Here is a 12,173-nt window from a genome sequence, read left to right as displayed (position 1 = left end):
TCAGGATAGTCTCCTACTGGTAAGTGCATAAAAATAAGTATGTGCATATAAGCAGTTTTATTAAGTATTATCAAGTATCTGCATAGAAGTGTAATTTGCACTACTGTCAGCAATGTATGAGAGTACCCATTTCCCAACAGACTACCAATGAAATGTGTGGGTAGCAGGTAAATAGATAGATAGATAGATAGATATAGATATAGATATAGATATTGCCAGTCTGATAGGTAAGAAGTGCTATCTTGGTATTGTTTTAATTTCATATTTCTAATTATGAGTGAGTATAAACATTTTATTATATATTTAAGGACCACTTTTATCTTTTTGAATTGTCTGTTTATGCATTTTCATGTTTTTGCATTAGGTTTTGGGTACTTGGCCTCTCAAGTTTTAATAGAAATATTTATTCTAGGGATATAATTCTTTTATAGATGTCATGTGTTGTGAATGTTTTCTCCTGGTCTTAACAGTTGTCTTTTGATTGTGTTTATGGTGGGTTTTGCCATATAATTTTTTTAGGTAACCAAATTTAGCATTATATTCTTTTATTGCCTCTAGATTTTGAGTCAAATTTAGAAAGCCTTTTTCTGCACCAGGGTTAGAGAGACATTTACCATATGTCCATTTACTGTAGTTTTCCTAGTCATTATTTGGTTGGATGAAGCTCATCCTTTAGTAGATTCCTTAAGAAGACCTGATGGGTGCAAAATTTCTTAAGCTATGTTGAGAAGTTTTTTTTTTTTTTTTTTCTCTCTCTCTCTATGGCCTTGATACATGAAAGATAGCTTTGCTGGACATAAAATCCATGTTCTGTACTTTCTTTATAATTTTTTAAAGTGATGGCTGATTGTTGCTTGACTTTTAGATTGATTTTGAAAGGTCAGTGTGAGAAATGTTTTTGAGTTTGTGAGTCATTTGAACTTTTCATGCGGTGGTCTTGAGGGTTTAGTTTTTATCTTTGAAATATATATATTTTTTGAGATGTATTTTGTCATTGATCATTCTGGGTTAATTTTCCCAGGTATCTAGTAAGTTTTTTCATTGTGTAGATCCAGGATTTTTTCTATTTCTGGAATATTTTCTTGGATATTCTCTTCCATTTTTTTCTACTTCAGAGACTAATAATACAAATACTGTTCCTTTCTTTTTCTGTCTTCCATTTCCACTGCCTTCACTCTTGCCATGTTTATTCTTTCTATATACCATTTATATTTTTTGGTTGTTTTCTGGCCTTTCTTCAAAGATCCTTAGTAAATTTTAATCCATCTCTATTCCTCCCTGAGCACCTTATAATTTTTTCCTTTATTTATGCAGTGCTTTTGTTTTCTTCCATTGTTTTTCAAAGTTCAATCAACTCTTTTAATTTCTCCCAGTTGTCTTGTACATTACTGTTAATAGTTTTTGAAATTATGACTCAAGGAAGATTTTACATATCCTCAAATGTTTGAGTATATTTAATTCTATTTAGAGTACAGAATTACAGTTTATTTCTGCTTTGTTATTATTTTTAAGGGGAAAATTTTCCTCTGTTGATTTTTGTGAAATTTTGTTTCCTGATTTACTGCAACAGTGGTCTATAGACCACTTTGTTTACTTTTATGAAATTGGGGTGTTATCCACATTTCTAGTTTAATGGCATCCTTTTCTGCTACTCTATCAAAGTCCAGATATATAACAAGGCTGTTTGTTTTATATTTTGCTGGTAACAAAGTAATTGTGAGTCCCATGATTTTTTGCAGTTCTCTTTTGTCTTTCAGGATTCTAAAATTTCTACTTTTTTCTTCTTTCCCTCTTTTCCACCCAATTGCCAAATTGTGCTTATTCTTTTTTGACTTTTGTCTCCATCAGAAGCTATGTCTTTAGAAGTGGGTCCATTTAAATCAGGCTTGCCCATTTGAACGAAATCTGTACCTTTAAATATCCTGCCTGGAGCTTTATATGGTGTCTGGCCCATGAAATTATCCTTAATTTGAAACTCCTTCTCTTAGTCCATTCTCTTGTCAGTTCTGTTACTTATTTGTATTTTCAGATTTATGACAGATTTAATGTTTCTTGATGTTTTCCTCAGTCCCTTTAACTTGTGTCTACTGTTTTCCATGCATAGTTTTCCTTGTGTGACTGTTCACCACAAAACATTGTTGTGCAGTGGGTGTATGGTGGGAGCACATAGAACCATACACTGGGATTTTTTTTCCTTTAGTCATAGCTATACTTTCAGTTTTAGCATCCTTTCAATAATTTTAATGGTATGGCTCTTCATAGAGTTTTCACAGCTGTGAGGTCATTTCATATATTTCATATAATTTGGGGAGGTTGATTTCTATAGACCTGCCACTTTATTCCTCTGTTATATTCTTTTTTTTTAATTGAAGCATATTTGACACACAATATTATGTTGGTTTCAGGTGTACAACATAATGCTATATCTTAAGCTCACATTTTCTCAAGTGATTACATACTAAAATTGTACAGGTAATTTGGATGCTTTCCTTCCTACTCCTCTACGTCATTAGAAATATGAATGCCACTGAACTACAACAACCTATCAACACATTTTAATGCTTTTCTTGACACTTAACAATATTTTGGAAGTAATCATTTTGTCTTCAAATAAATTAATTATTGTAATCCATCATCCTACACTTCAATAATTGTTGAAGCTGCATGGAAGATTGTATCATATACCCACTAATTGTCTATAAGTACAAGAAGTTTATAACTCAAAAGCAGAAATATTCCAAGTTTTTAACAAGAAATCTTTGTACATTATGTACTTCAAATGAAAAAAATTTTTGAATGTTGAATTGTTGAGATTTTCTTTTATATAACTTTCAACTTATTCCTAGGCTAATTGCTTAAAAGAGCAAAAGTGCAACCTATTTTTCTTATTTGGTAGTTCTTCTGTCTACAGACTTTCTCAGGTGGCATGAGTGACAATCACACTTCTACTTGCTTTGAACTCTAAGTCAGTATAATTACCTTACCAAGAGTATTTCTCTTTTGAGTTCTTCCCTACGTTCTCACTCATCTCAGGAGTTGCTACAGAGGTTATGAATGTACACCAATATCCAACTTGTCCTATCTATCTTGGAACCCTGCCAGGCTTCATTTTACAGTCTCCATTGCAGTTCAGTGTAATCTGTGGCTGAGTTATGGTCCATGAATGTGAGTAAAATTATAAGCACTGCTTCTAGACCGGGTCTTTCATTCTTTCCTTCTTTCTTTCTTTCTTTCTTCCTTTCTTTCTTTTCTTTCCTTTCCTTTCTTTCTTTCTTTCTTTCTTTCTTTCTTTCTTTCTTTCTTTCTTTCTTTCTTTTTTCTTTCTATCTTTATTAGAGTATAATGCTTTACAATGGTGTGTTAGTTTCTGCTTTATAACAAAGTGAATCAGCTATACATGTACATATATCCCCATATCTCTTCCCTCTTTCGTCTCCCTCCCACCCTCCCTATCCCACCTCTCTAGGGGATCACAAAGCACCAAGCTGATCTCCCTGTGCTATGCGGCTGCTTCCCACTATGTATTTTACATTTGGTAGTGTATATATGTCCATGCCACTCTCTCACTTCGTCCCAGCTTACCCTTCCCCCTCCCCATGTCCTCAAGTCCATTCTCTATGTCTGGGTCTTTATTCCTGTCCTGCTCCTAGGTTCTTCAGAACCTTTTTTTTTTTTTTTTAGATTCCATATATATATGTGTTAGCATACAGTATTTGTTTCTCTCTTTGACTTACTTCACTCTGTATGACAGACTCTAGGTCCACCCACCTCACTACAAATAACTCTGTTTCGTTTCTTTTTATTAGACCTGATCTTTAGAAACTTCCTGCTTTCCATCCTTTTCTTCCCTAGCTATTGGCTTAACGTAGTGGACTTGAAAAATATAGAAGAACAAATGTGGGTTCCTAAGTGAGTTCAAAAACTTGTCATGATCCTCCATCCTAATATGGATAAAAGATAAGCTTTTATGTGAGAGCTTCTGAAATTTCGATAATTATATCTGCAATTGAAACTTACTATGCTTTTTCCACCCCCTCCATCATCAGCATCACCTCCAACATAAAATATGCGTGCATAAATTCTAATTGAATGGATAAGTATTTTTCCTACCAATGTAGTTAATGTACTATTGTTAATGTGCTGTTTCTGTTAAAATTAAAGTTCAGGTTTTTTTTTTTTTCTAGAAATACTTGAGTCTACTGGGATATTCTGACCTTGGAAACATTAAAATTTATTCTAGGTCCTCAGAGTTAATTTTCATTTTGTTTCATAGCTTCCTCCTTCGTGAAACTTTGAAAAAATATCCTGGGTCTGAGCCAGAGAATATATATATCATGGTAACATCTGTCTATGATATTCCAAATTAGTCCTCTCCGATGTTGTGGACACAGTGAGGTTCCACCCTGATCCCTGTGTAAGGAGTATTTATTTCCATCTGTGGGAATACTGTCATCAGAAAGCCTCTAGATGGACTTTCCTGGTGATCCAGTGGTTAACACTGCGCTCCCAATGCAGGGGGCACAGGTTCTGTCATCCCTGGTTGGGGAACTAAGATACTACTGCGTGCTGCACAGCACGGCCAAAAAAGAAAAAGAAAAAGAAAGCCTCTAGTTCAGAGTTGGCCTAAGTTTCAGAGAGCTGCCTTGTATAAGGTTATGCTCTCCTTAGGGTGGTATGGATCTGGTTGGTGAGTGAGGTGGAGTATAAATATCTGGGCATTTCAACCAGACACAGAACACTCAGAAAGGCAATATTCCTTTCAGACCTTTCCATTGTTTTGGGTGAGGTTTTGTTGGACCTATATCATAGTTGAATTATTCTTCTTACTTTTTATCCCACCTTATTTTTCCACAGATGTTGATTAAATTTCTTATATCCCAAACTGCATTTCACTGTACGTTTTCGGGATACCAAATGTACTATACCTGAGCATATATTATTGTTTTTTCAAAACTAAGCATGTTTAAAAGCTCTCTCCTGCATTCTGAGTCTCATGGAAGCCTTCCCTATTATCCCAAATTGTCTGAGACAAGAATTCTTACTAGGCTCTGAATGTGATATTTATTATGATTTAATCGACAAATAATAATTGGATAGCTAAACAAAACAAACCAATCAAATAAGTAACAGCAATAACAACAACAAAATAGAAGAGTAGCCAGGCAGATAAAGGAAATTTTTTTTTTTAAAGAAGGAGAAAGAGAGTAGTAGAAAAATCAGAGGGAACAAGCAGAGTTGGCATAAGCAAGTGTGTGATAGTTATATTGCAATGTTGTCTATAAAACAGCAAAATAACATTTGATCCTGTATAAAACAATATGCAAAAACACAATTTTTGTGAGAGTACCTACATTCCACAATGGCTGCTTAAAAAATTATTTGGTTAAAAATGAGACCTGCCTCCCCCTCATAATTACTACCCAACAAAATAAAATACACAGTAAAAGCCAATAACTTAAAGGCAAATGAATTAAAGAACCAATGAACAAATACATTTAAAACAAATCAACCAACAAACAAATGAAACTACTCATGTTCTGTTGTCATAACAATTATCCAATGTCCCGGGGTCTCAATCAATATGGAGATTGAATGTTCCTGGAAGCAGTGCATTTGTACCTACTACTCTTGTTCTGCAGTGTTACTTGAAGGATCATTTGTTGTAGGCACCAGGAATAACGGCTGGTATGAAACAACAATATTAAGGCAATATATCCTGTAGCACTCAGCAGCTGAAATGATAATAATTGCTTATGTAAACTGGATACTAAATCAGAAAGAATGGAAACAAGACAAATGATATGGAAAAATAGGAAGTATGAGAACACAGTGCAAACCTGAATGTTGGTTTAGGGTTGCATTTTATGGAATGGGGAGTATTCACTGCTAGTTTTAAAAATACTCATGGTATTTTAAAAGTAACTTAAAGCCATAGATTTGAAATAAGTTCCAGGGATATGTTATAGTGATTAAGTATTCAGTTGAGAAAGATTTTGATTCAGTGACCAAAAATATAACATTAAAATATTCAATCTGCAAGTTTGATATTACACACACAGCTAAGTTTTTTTTTCTGAAAAATATCTCATTATGCACAGAAATTCCAAAGTATCTGCAGATTTTTGAAATGGATGTATTGAGACTCAGTTTCAGTTCCCAAAGAAAGTCTTGTTGACAGAGCAAAAAGACATGAGATGTGCTTGAAAAAGTGAAAATGGTTGTTCTGTGAACAGTTGACACATCTACTGCCCTATTTGTAGATATTTTCCTTAAAACAGTTACATGTAGTAGAATCAAAATGTATTTGTTCTACTGCCCTATTTGTTGATATTTTCCTTAAAACACTAATGTATAGTAGAATCAAAATTTATTTCATTTAATTGAAGGATGGAGACTTCCTTCTATTCCCCACAATATCCAGTTGAGGAAAATAATGTCCAGAGAATTCACATGTTTCCTCAGTGACAATTAATGGGTGACAGAGTTAGCAACAGATGTATGTTGTCTGGCTTTCAAGGCCAGCTAGCTCCCTCTCAATTCTCTATGGACATGAATTCACTTACTGGACAATTACTGTATTCTTCATAAAATTGATCTACTGGTAAATTTCTGTCAGAGTAGTAGTACCTTATATTAGGGTCTGAATGAAAGAAGGGGGAACCTCAGAAATGAAAGACTTCCACTCTCCTGTTGATTGCTATTATTAAGAAAGACTATAAAATAGAAATTAGCAGTCCTCAGCCTTCCAATTTAATCTATCCTTTGTCCAGAATTGACCACAAACTCATATACCCAACCACTGTGTGACTAAAATCTTTACCAAAGTGCTTGTAATGGAATCATGGGGGAAATACATGAGTCTCTCTCATATCTGGACATTCTTTTGATTCTATTTTCAGGCTGTAAATATTTACTGCACATTATAAATCTTAATTATGTGGCCATAAAATGTTATGTCATGAAATACTTTAGCATATTTCAATATTTATTTGACTTTAAGATTTCCATACATATTTTGTTTAGATTAAATTCAGTTTAATTAAGAAATCAGATGAATTATGTATTTTACATAATATATTATGTAATCTGTAATATAACATGTAAAACTTAGATTGAATTCAATAGTGAAAACAAATTAGGTCCAAAGCACTTTTAAGATACTCTACAAATGTCATTTTTAGAAAAATAGCAGATGTGTGAGGCCAGTCAGTTGCGTACTTTGAAATTCACCGGTTTAATTAAGTTTAGTCACATGGTACTTTTTGCCAGATGGAATTAATTAAACTCTTCTATATTTTTTATTTGGAAAAAAATACCATACCCGGACCTTAGTTTTACATGTCTTTTATCTTAAACTGTGCTATTTTTGGTGGCTGATTCAGCAAACATATTTATATGTGTGAGATGTTCTTCATACAGCTCTCCAAACTTTGTTCTTCAGTAAAATAATTTTTTTCTTTCTTGCTATAACTGTATGATCAAATGCTCATATAGGAACTTGACATACTTTGCATATTCCAGTCTTCTCCCACCATTGATTGGCTCAAAGATGGCTACCTGACTCAAGGTAGACTAATGATACCCTTTGCACCCATATTAGTCCAGGTAATTTATTTAAGGACAGGTACTCAGAAATAGTGAGGATTCTCCAGAGAAACAGAACCAATAGGATGTATATGTAGAGGCAGGGGTGGTGGGAGGGAGAGAGAGAGATTGATTTACTGATTTTAAAGAATTGTCTCATGTAATTACGGAACCTCGCAAGTCCAAAATCTGCAAGGTAGTTGGAGGTCTGGAGATGGAGGGAGAAAGCAAGTTTGCAGTTCAAGTCTGAGGGTCATTTGCTGGCAGAATTTCTTCTTTTTCCAGGTAGGTCAGTCTTTGTTTATTAAGGGCCTTCAAATGATTGGATGAGCCTCTCCCCCCCACCCCCCCCACACTATAGAGAGTAATCTGGTTTACTCAAAGTCCACCAATTTAAATGTTAATCTCATGCACAAACCATTCACAGAAACATCAGGAATAAATGTTTGACCAAATATCTGGGGAACTATGGCCCAGCCAAGTTAACATAAAAAATTATAGGCACTTTTGTGAAGCTGGACTTGTCATGGAACTTAGGTCTTAGAATAGTGATCTCAATTCATCTCAGATGTCCAAAATGAAAGGTGTTAGCCTGAAAGTTTACAGGTTCCACATATTTTTATATTAATGGATAAAGGTTTTTGGAGACCAAAAAAAAAAAAAAGATACCCCCCCCCCAAAAGAAAAAAAGTAAAGATGAGAAACTGGAAGAGAATCAAGGGCCAATGGTCTAAGTCCCCATCTGATAACCAGAAGCATTGATGTCCTAGGGCAGGAGAAGGTGGATGTCATGTCTCAGCTCAGGGAGAGCTAATTTATTCTTCCTTCACCTTTTCATTCTATTCAGGCCCTCAAGGAATTGTTTGATGCAAACCCACATTGGTGAGGGCAATTTTCTTTACTCAATCTACTGATTAAAATACTAGTCTCTTCTGGAGACATCCTCATAGGCACACCCAGAAATAATGTTTTACCAGCTATCTGGATATCCCTTAGTCCAGTCAAGTTGGCACATAAAATTAACCATCACATCAGTCATACCATACTAATAAGAAAAAAATGCCAATAGTTCAGGATTTCTCAAGATTTTTTTTAATGGAACCCATTAAAAATATTCTCAGGTAGTAACTATTAAGTTATTTCTATTAAAATGTTAACTTTATTGAAATTATAACAAATTCCTTATGCTTATAGCTGTTATATACCATAATAATAAAAATAATAAATAAAACTACAAAACCAATAAAAATAAAAATTAACATTAACTTAATGGGATGAACAATGAGTGTTCTAGTCTCACTATGATCATGATATTTGTCATTGCCTACTGAGACACAGGTTTTATTTTACTTTGGTATGTGTGTTATTTTGCTAGTGCCTCCAAAACGGAGTAAAAAACTGGGTGGTTTAAACAGTAGAAATTTATTACCTCATAGTTCTGGAGGCCAGAGTCCAAGACAAATGTGTTGATAGGTTTCGTTCCTTCTGAGAGTTTTGAAAAAAAATCTGTTTCATGCCTCCCTCCTCCAGAAGACCTCCAGAAGAAATATCTTCTGCTGGTTTGCTGGCAATCTCTGGCATTCCTTGGGTTTTAGTTCTCTGCCTTCATCTTCACATAGTGTACATGTGTCTCTTTGTCCAAATTTCCCCTTTCTATAAAAATATTAGTTATATTGAATTAGGACCCATCCTAATGACTTCATCTTAATTAATTCCATCTTCATTGACTATTTCCAAATAAGGTCACATTCTGAGGTACTGGAGTTAGAACTCAACAAATGAATTGGTTGGGTGTTGGGCACAATTCAACCCATAACAGTATGTGTTTATTAGCTTGGGCCATCTGAATAAAATCTCCAACTTTTCTCTACTAAAATTTCTCTGAAACCTCCATTCATACAATATGTCATGACTTTTTTCTTATTTATTTTTTAAAAATTTATACTTCTTTGTATGATTTATCACTTGGTTACTGAAACTATCAGGAAGCAAAGTTCAAAGGTATTAGCCAGATTCAGAATATGCTGAAGCTATGTTTAAGTACATAATAAAAAAAATTTAAAAACATTAAAATTTATTGTAGAAATTCATACAGAATTCAACAGAATTCTCTCAGTTGAGAAATAGTGGTTTAATGTATTTAGCAGATGCTTTGAGTTCGCACCCAAATCTCCTTGGTGCTCACAGCTCTGACAGCTTCTTACAGCAAACACCTGTGACTCTGTCTGGAGGCATATCTTAGGCTATAAAAATATTCTCAGTCTGTGGGCAAGGGTCAAGGCAGAGTGCAAACAATTTAATGCCCCCATGAGTAATATACAACCAAGTGATGGATGGAGTTGATGAATGGGAATCACACTTTGGGTGGAATACCCTGGAAACATTTCCCAGTGAGATTGAGCTTCAGTAACTCACAGTGGTAACCTGTTTACATATGCACCTGTATTGACTTCTTTTCCTTCTTTGTCTCATATTCCTGCTCTACTAGTGCTTCTTGAGATCTGCTTAGTAAACTACTTGTACTCATAACAAGGTCTGCTTTTTGTGGGAAACCAGCATAAAATAATATGTTAGCTACAGCTAGACACCTACATTTTAAGAAAGATATTCTTGAACCATCTCAGCTAAAGGAACAGTTTTGCTTTAGGGAGCTCCCACCTTAAAGTTCTATGAATTCCAGTTCTAAAATATCTCTCATATTCTATGAGCTTTTATATTCAATCCTCTTCTCATTCCCACACCCCTTTTTGTATTTTTACATCTTTCACTTGGATTATTTTCACGGCCTCAAGGAACTCTAATTCCACATATACTCCAAAGCAGATTCCCTATTAGCTCTATTAAAGGTTTCATTCCCAGCACTCTTTGCCATATACCCTCTTCTCTAGTCACAAGGAAGCACTGGAACTTTCTCTAAAATGGTTGATCCTTTCATGTGTCTCTATTTCATCCATGCTTTTTCTTCTGTCTGGAATGATTTAGTAATTCTCCAGGGGAATTTCTGCCAGTATTTCTAGACTCTGTACTAAAGACACTTCCCTTATTCTCTGGCATCTGTCTACCATAACCCCTTACTCATAGCTAAGATTCCATCTTACTGGTGGTATAATTTGATATGTGTAACATTATTAACCCATACCAAAATATTGTAAGTATATTTGCATTTCACATGCTTTTTAAATTTCATCTGTTAAATGTTAAACACCTTGAGGAAATAATATTCATCTCAGTCTTTCCTCTACCAGGTTCTAGGTGTTCAGTAAAAAATTATTGAATAAGTGAATAGGCATTGTAGTAACATTCAAGACTCCATGTTTGGGCTTCCCTGGTGGCGCAGTGGTTGAGAGTCCGCCTGCCGATGCAGGGGACATGGGTTTGTGCCCCGGTCTGGGAAGATCCCACATGCCGCGGAGTGGCTCGTCCCATGAGCCATGGCCGCTGAGCCTGCGTGTCAGGAGCCTGTGCTCCGCAAGGGACAGGCCACAACAGTGAGAGTCCCGCGTACCGCAAAAAAAAAAAAAAAAAAAAAAAAAAAGACTCCATGTTTGGCTTGTTGGCCTAGAATTTGGGCCAGTATGGTGAAGTACTTTACTTGAGATTTTCTGGAAAAACACAGTATTAGAGTCAGGGGTCAAGTAAAAACGCATCCCCCATTTACAGCCTTCAATTACACACCTCTGCTATACTCTCTGACTTGTGCCAACAAGAGGAGCCGGACTTCCTTGTCATTTCGTTGGTTTTGGCTAAGAAGTGAGATTCTTGGGATTAGGGATAGTGATTAAGGGATAGGGATTGGCAGTAGAGCATTACCTGGAGGAGAAGATGATGGGTGTTTGGGGGCAGCAAGGAGACCACCATGTAGACATACACAGTCAGACTCAGGAAGAGAAGGAGAGACACTCCACCTCTGCTTTTGCCTGGGTTGAGTAGGAGGTAGGATTGCTCACTACTTTCAGTCATATTGTGTCACCCAGCCTATTTCCCCACCTGCTGGAGTAGCTTTGCCAGTTTCTAGAGATGGGATCAGAGCAGACAGCTTTTGTAAAGAGAGTTTTATCCTGGACACAGCCTTCTTTAAGCCAATCCCAAACTGACAGCTTTAACTTAGGTTTGCTACTGCTAACTTGCAAATAAGCACATCGTTTAGTACAGGTTCTTGCAGGTGGAATACTCTGGTTACTTCATAGTAGTGAAGGTTTGTTGTTTGTACTCAAGGATAATTAGGTAGGAGAGGAAACTACCTTAGCAAGTACATCACCAGCCCTCCTGAAGAACTAAACCTTTTTCACTTTGTTGGAGATGCAGCCAACTTAATCTTTTTCATCCCGCTTTGCCATTTTAATCAGGTTAATGTGAGTCCTCATCTTTTGCCTATTCCTTAAATATCAATATTTTACAAAGATCTTCTTCATTTATTTCCCCAACTTTATTTTTTTAAAAGATTTTTTGATGTGGACCCTTTTTATTTAAAGTTTTTATTGAATTTGTTGTATTATTGCTCCTGTTTTATGTTTTGGTTTTTTGGCCCTGAGGCATGTGGGATCTTAGCTCCCTGACCAGGGATTGAACCTGCACCCCCTGCATTGGAA

This window comes from Mesoplodon mirus, assembly GCF_964341445.2.
Source record: "Mesoplodon mirus genome assembly, chromosome: 5".
NCBI lineage: Eukaryota > Metazoa > Chordata > Mammalia > Artiodactyla > Ziphiidae > Mesoplodon > Mesoplodon mirus.
This window is presented reverse-complemented; position numbering follows the sequence as displayed.